The sequence below is a fragment of the Schistocerca piceifrons genome, chromosome 9 (genome assembly GCF_021461385.2).
Source record: "Schistocerca piceifrons isolate TAMUIC-IGC-003096 chromosome 9, iqSchPice1.1, whole genome shotgun sequence".
In the NCBI taxonomy this organism is placed as follows: domain Eukaryota; kingdom Metazoa; phylum Arthropoda; class Insecta; order Orthoptera; family Acrididae; genus Schistocerca; species Schistocerca piceifrons.
In genome coordinates, this window is record NC_060146.1 from 59905499 (window position 1) to 59912781 (window position 7283).

Genomic DNA, 7283 nt, shown 5'->3' on the forward strand with positions numbered 1-7283 from the left:
TTTCAGTGCTCTGTGAAACTCTTCATGCAGTATCATACCTCCAATTTCATCTTCATCTACATCCTCCTCCATTTCCATAATATTGTCCTCAAGTACATCGCCCTTGTATAGACCCTCTATATACTCCTTCCACCTTTCTTCTTTCCCTTCTTTGCTTAGAACTGGGTTTCCATCTGAGCTCTTGATATTCATACAAGTGGCTCTCTTTTCTCCAAAGGTCACTTTAATTTTCCTGTAGGCAGTATCTATCTTACCCCTAGTGAGATAAGCCTGTACATCCTTACATTTGTCCTCTAGCCATCCCTGCTTAGCCATTTTACACTTCCTGTCGATCTCATTTTTGAGACGTTTGTAGGCCGGCCGAAGTGGCCGTGCGGTTAAAGGCGCTGCAGTCTGGAACCGCAAACCCGCTACGGTCGCAGGTTCGAATCCTGCCTCGGCCATGGATGTTTGTGATGTCCTTAGGTTAGTTAGGTTTAACTAGTTCTAAGTTCTAGGGGACTAATGACCTCAGCAGTTAAGTCCCATAGTGCTCAGAGCCATTTGAGACGTTTGTATTCATTTTTGCCTGCTTCATTTACTGCATTTTTATATTTTCTCCTTTCATCAATTCAATATTTCTTCTGTTACCCAAGGATTTCTACTAGCCCTCGTCTTTTTACCTACTTGATCCTCTGCTGCCTCCCTCAGAGCTACCCATTCTTCTTCTACTGTATTTCTTTCCCCCATTCATGTCAATTGTTCCCGTATGCTCTCCCTGAAACTCTCTACAACCTTTGGTGTAATCAGTTTATCCAGGTCCCATCTCCTTAAATTTCCACCTTTTTGCAGTTTCTTCAGTTTTAATCTACAGTTCATAACCAATAGATTGTGGTCAGAGTCCACATCTGCCCCTGGAAATGTCTTACAATTTAAAACCTGGTTCCTAAATTTCTGTCTTACTATTATATAATCTATCTGATACCTTCTAGTATCTCCAGGATTCTTCCATGTATACAACCTTCTTTTATGATTCTTGAACCAAGTGTTAGCTATGATTAAGTTATGCTTTGTGCAAAATTCTACCAGACGGCTTCCTCTTTCATTTCTCTCCCCCAATCCACAGTCACCCACTATGTTTCCTTCTCTCCCTTTTCCTACTCTCGAATTCCAGTCACCCATGACTATTAAATTTTCGTCTCCCTTCACTCCCTCAATAATTTCTTTTATCTCATCACACATTTCATCAATTTCTTCATCATCTGCATAGCTAGTTGGCATATAAACTTGTACTACTGTAGTAGGCATGGGCTTCGTGTCTATCTTGCCCACAATAATGCGTTCACTATGCTGTTGGTAGTAGCTTACCCGCGCTCCTATTTTTTTATTCATTATTAAACCTACTCCTGCATTACCCCTATTTGATTTTGTATTTATAACCCTGTATTCACCTGACCAAAAGTCTTGTTCCTCCTGCCACCGAACTTCACTAATTCCCACTATATTTAACTTCAACCTATCCATTTCTCTTTTTAAATTTTCTAAACTACCTGCCCGGTTAAGGGATCTGACATTCCACGCTCCGATCCGTAGAACGCCAGTCTTCTTTCTCCTAATAACGATGTCCTCTTGAGTAGTCCCCGCCCGGAGTTCCGAACGGGGGACTATTTTACCTCCGGATTATTTTACCCAAGAGGACGCCATCATCATTTAACCATACAGTAAAGCAGCATGCCCTCGGGAAAAATTACGGCTGTAGTTTCCCCTTGCTTTCACCCGTTCGCAGTACCAGCACAGCAAGGCCATTTTGGTTAGTGTTGCAAGGCCAGATCAGTCAATCATCCAGACTGTTGCCCTCTCAACAGATACCCCTCCGTTGTGGTTGCATCTACGGTACGGCCATCTGTATCGCTGAGGCACGCAAGCCTCCCCACCAACGGCAAGGTCAATGGTTCATGGGGTAGACCTGTTTATTTCTGCAATGGTTTACATCAGTTTACATCTTGAACATTTAGTTGTTTTTCGACATAATCACCATTTCTGTCGATGCATTTTTGTAGACGCTGTGTCAGTTTTTGTATACCCATGTCATACCAGCTCACCGCCATGCTGTTTAGAAAGTTATGAACCTTTTCTTCCACCTCGTCGTCGGAGCTGAATCGATGGGACCACAGTTAACTTTGACAGGTACTGTGGGACTCTGAAAAAATTCAATCGTGCAGTTCAGAACCGGAGAAGAGGAATGTTTAGCAAGGGCATACACATACTCCATGACAACGCTCGTCCACACATCGCTCGGCAAACCGTTAATCTCCTGCAACAGTTTCAGTGGAACATGATCCACCCACCTACCCTATAGTCCTGACTTGGCATCCAGTGACTATCACCTGTTCCATAGGTTAAAAGAACATTTGACTGGAAAGCGATTCAGCTCCAACGACGAGGTGAAAGAAGAGGTTCATAACTTTCTGGACAGCGTGGCGGCGAGCTGGTATGACATGGGCATACAAAAACTGCTTCAGTGTCTACAAAAATGCATCGACAGAAATAGTGATTATGTCGAATAATAGCTAAATGTTCAAGCTGTCAACTGATGTAAACCATTGCAGAAATAAACAGGTCTGTGAACTCATAAGAAAATAGGAGACCTTACTTTGATGTTATTTATCACATAGCAATCAGTTTTGGTGACTTGTGGCTGGTGTTTGAGACACAAAAACGCTGTTACAGTAGCCTATGGAAGCCAGTTCATAGATGTTGGCCACTGATGGGATTGTGTATATGACTGGGGTTCACCCTCTCAGCGTCAGTTAAGGCCTGGAGATGATCCACTGTGTCAACAAACCTGGTTGCTACACAGGGTGAGGCGAAAGTCTGGATACACGAGTATAAAATTCTAACAGTGTTGAGGAATCATTATGGCCTCTGGTATGGGGTGTCTGCAGGGCGCGACTTATAGAAGCTATGGTGAAAGTGGCGACCATCTTGAACTCCGCCATCTTGGATTTGGGTTACGTGTTTCAAAGGGGAAGGGGGTCATGTGGCACACCATTTTAAACTGCCTCTTTCTCAGGAACACACGTGTGAAATCTGTTTTAGGATATCTTTGCTTGTGTAGGAGTTACGATCTCGGGGTCAGGGATTTTCTCTACCTCGTGATGACTGGGTGTTGTGTGATGTCCTTAGGTTAGTTAGGTTTAAGTAGTTCTAAGTTCGAGGGGACTGATGACCATAGATGTTAAGTCCCATAGTGCTCAGAGCCATTTGAACCATTTAGTTATGATCTGTTAAACTTTGAAATAGCAGGGAAGTGATCAATTGTTTTTATTGTTGCAGGTGATCCACAGTGGCACTTACACAGCAGGGATGCAATGAAATTGTGTTAATGAGTGGTGGACGAAGTACCAGAGTGACTTCCCCTGACTTCAGTGCCCGGCATCTTGAAAGAAACAACAATTTTCAGATGACAGTATCCAAGTTACTGTACAAATTTCGTGCAACAGGTTCTGTGGTGGACAAACTACGCGATGGACGCCCAGGAACAGCCACTGACGAGGAGATTGCGACAGCAATTCTGGCATCATTTGTGAAAAGTCCACATCCCAGTACCCACCGGTTGTCAGCAATATCTGGTGTCAGTCACCATTCAATCCTGCGTGTGTTGTACACACACCACTGGCACCCATAAAAATTACATGCGCAACATCGTCTCTCGGAAAATGACTCTGATCGATGCATGCTGTTAGCAGAATGGGCTTTGGATCAGTGTAAAAGTGATACAAACTTCATACGACCGGTGTCGTTCAGTGACGAAGCTAGCTTTTATGAGCAAGAAGAAGTAAACCAACAGAATCATCATTACTGGTTAGCTGCAAGCCACTTGTGAGTGGCTCCCTGTAAATGTTTTGGTGGTGAAAAGTGATGGTTTAGTGTGGGATTTTGGAACTAAGATTCGTGGATCCAGTGTTTATTGGTGCAACATCGAATTGGGAGAGGAATATTACACTACTGCCTATTAAAATTGCTACACGAAGAAGAAATGCAGATCATAAACGGGTCTTCATCGGGCAAATATATTATACTAGAACTGACATGTGATTACATTTTCAAGCAATTTGGATCCATAGATCCTGAGAAATCAGTACCCAGAACAACCACCTCTGGCCGTAATAACGGTCTTGATACGCCTGCGCATTGAGTCAAACAGAGCTTGGATGGTGTGTATAGGTACAGCTGCCCATGTAGCTTCATCACGATACCACAGTTCATCAAGAGTAGTGACTGGCGTATTGTGACGAGCCAGTTGCTCGGCCAGCACTGACCAGACATTTTCAATTGGTGAGAGATCTGGAGAATGTGCTGGCCAGGGCAATTTCTCTATCCAGAAAGGCCCATACAGGACCTACAACATGCGGTCGTGCATTATCCTGCTGAAATGTAGGGTTTCGCAGGGCTCGAACGAAGGGTAGAGCCACGGGTCGTAACACATCTGAAATGTCCACTGTTTAAAGTGCCGTCAATGCGAACAAGAGGTGACCGAGAAGTGTAACCGATGGCACCCCATACCATCACGCCGGGTGATACGCCAGTATGGCGATGAAGAATACATGCTTCCAATGTGCGTTCACGGCGATGTTGACAAACACGGATGCGACCATCATGATGCTCTAAACAGAACCTGGATTCATCCGAAAAAATGACGTTTTGCCATTCGTGCACCTAGGTTCGTCGTTGAGTACACTATCGCAGGCGCTCCTCTCTGTGATGGAGCGTCAAGGGTAACCGCAGCCGTGGTCTCCGAGCTGATAGCCCATGCTGCTGCAAACGTCGTCAAACTATCCGTGCAAATGGTTGTCGTCTTACAAACGTCCCCATCTGTTGACTCAGGGATCGAAACGATCCGTTACAGCCATGCGGATAAGACGCCTGTCATCTCGACTGCTAGTGATACGAAGCCGTTGGGATCCAGCACGGCGTTCCGTATTACACTCCTGAACCCACCGATCCTATATTCTGCTAACAGTCATTGGATCTCGACCGACGCAGGGAGCAATGTCGCGATCCGGTAAACCACAATCACGATAGGCTACCTTTATCAAAGTTGGAAATATGATGGTACGCATTTGTCCTCCTTACACGAGGTATCACAACAACGTTTCACCAGGCAACGCCGGTCAACTGCTGTTTGTGTATGAGAAATCGGTTGGAAACTTCCCTCATTTCAGCACGTTGTAGGTGGCGCCACCGGCGGCAACCTTGTGTAAATGCTCTGAAAAGCTAATCATTTGCATATCACAGCATCTTCTTCCTATCGGTTAAATTTGGCGTCTGTAGCATGTCAGCTTCGTGGTGTAGCAATTTTAATGGCCAGTTGTGTAACATGCTCCGTGATTATGTGCTTCCAATGTTGTTAATCGGCAGGGTGAGTTCCCAGCCCTCTTCAACAAGATGGTACACCTCCCCACTATGCTACTGATGACTGTTTCTGGATGAACAGAAGGTCACTGAATTGGTAGGATGGGTTCTGTCGAATTCTCCCATGATCTTACATCTCTTGACTTTTATTTGCGGCAACATCTGAAATCAGCTGTGTATGAAGTAAAAATCAATAGTGTAGGCCATCTTTAGCGATCCATCGAGGAGGCGTGCGTCTCTGTTGACCCACAGATACTGCGGCATGTGCGGCAGGACTGGCAAAAATGGCTCCGATTTTGTGTCCGGCGCACTGGAGGTCGCATCGGGATACTCTGTAACGTCAATTCTGACAGGTGTTCTAAAATTTAACAGGTCCTAACACGAATTATTTACCAACGAATGGAAAAACTGGAAGAAGCCGATCTCGGGGAAGATCATTTCGGATTCCGTAGGAATGTTGGAACACGCCAGGCCATACTGACCCTACGACTTATCTTAGAAGATAGGTTATGGAAAGGCAAACCTACGCTTCTATCATTTGTAGTCTTGGAGAAAGCTTTTGACAATGTTGACTGGAATACACTCTTCCAAATTACGAAGGTGGCATGGGTAAAATACAGGGAGTGAAAGGCTATTTACAATTTGTACAGAAACCAGATGGCAGTTGTAAAGGCCGAGGGGCATGAAAGGGAAGCAGTGGTTGGGAAGGGAGTTAGACAGGGAGAAGAAATAAAAACTTCGAGGTTCGCCGATGACATTGTAGTTCTGTCAGAGACAGCAAAGGACCTGGAAGAGCAGCTGAACGGAATGGACAGTGTCTTGAAAGGAGGATATAAGATAAACATCCACAAAAGCAAAACGAAGGTAATGGAATGTAGTCGAATTAAATCGGGTGATGCTGCGGGAATTAGATTAGGAAATGAGCCGCTTAGAGTAGTAAATGAGTTTTGCTATTTGGGGAGCAAAATAAATGACGATGATCGAAGTAGAGAGGATATAAAATGTAGACTGGCAATGGCAAGGAAAGCGTTTCTGATGAAGAGAAATTTGTTAACATCGAGTATGGATTTAAGTGTCAGGAAATTGTTTTTGAAACTACTTGCATGGAGTTTAGCCATGTATGGAAGTGAAACGTGGACGATGAATAGTTTGGACAAGAAGAGAATAGAAGCTTTCGAAATGTGGTGCTGCAGAAGAATGCTGAAGATTAGATGGTTAGATTAGAATTCGAGAGAAGAGAAATTTATGGCACAACTTGACTAGAAGAAGGGTTCGGTTGGTAGGGCATATTCTGAGGCATCAAGGGATCACCTATTTAGTATGGGAGGGCACCGTGGAAGGTATCCTGTGCAAACTTCTTCATCTCCCAGTACTTACTGCAACCTACATCCTTCTGAATCCGTTCAGTGTATTCATCTCTTGGTCTCCCTCTACGATTTTTAGAGTAGCATGGAGAGCTGCATGAAACCAGTCTTAGGACTGAAGACCACAACAACAACTTATCGACAAGTTCATAGGTGTATTTCTGAGAAAGAATCACTTCAGAATAATGTGCTACATGAGCTCCTTCCCATATGAAACGCGTTCTCCAAATTCAAGATGGCGGATTTCAGGATGGCCGCCGCTGTCGCCACCGCTCCTATAGAGTTGGGCTCGTAGCTGCAGACACCCCGCACCCTTCGACTTTGGTAGGGTACATCCAGACTTTTGCCTTAACCTGTCTAATAAATAACATTGAAATGACGGCTACAGGTGTTTCATTGCATTACATAAGTGAACAGTGGATGTCCCACCGACCTTCAGTCACTAGCATGGACATATCTTTGGTAGGTTTCCGGTGGAGCGATACGCCACTGGTAGGTGACGCAGTTATGGCCCAGTGGTCTGTG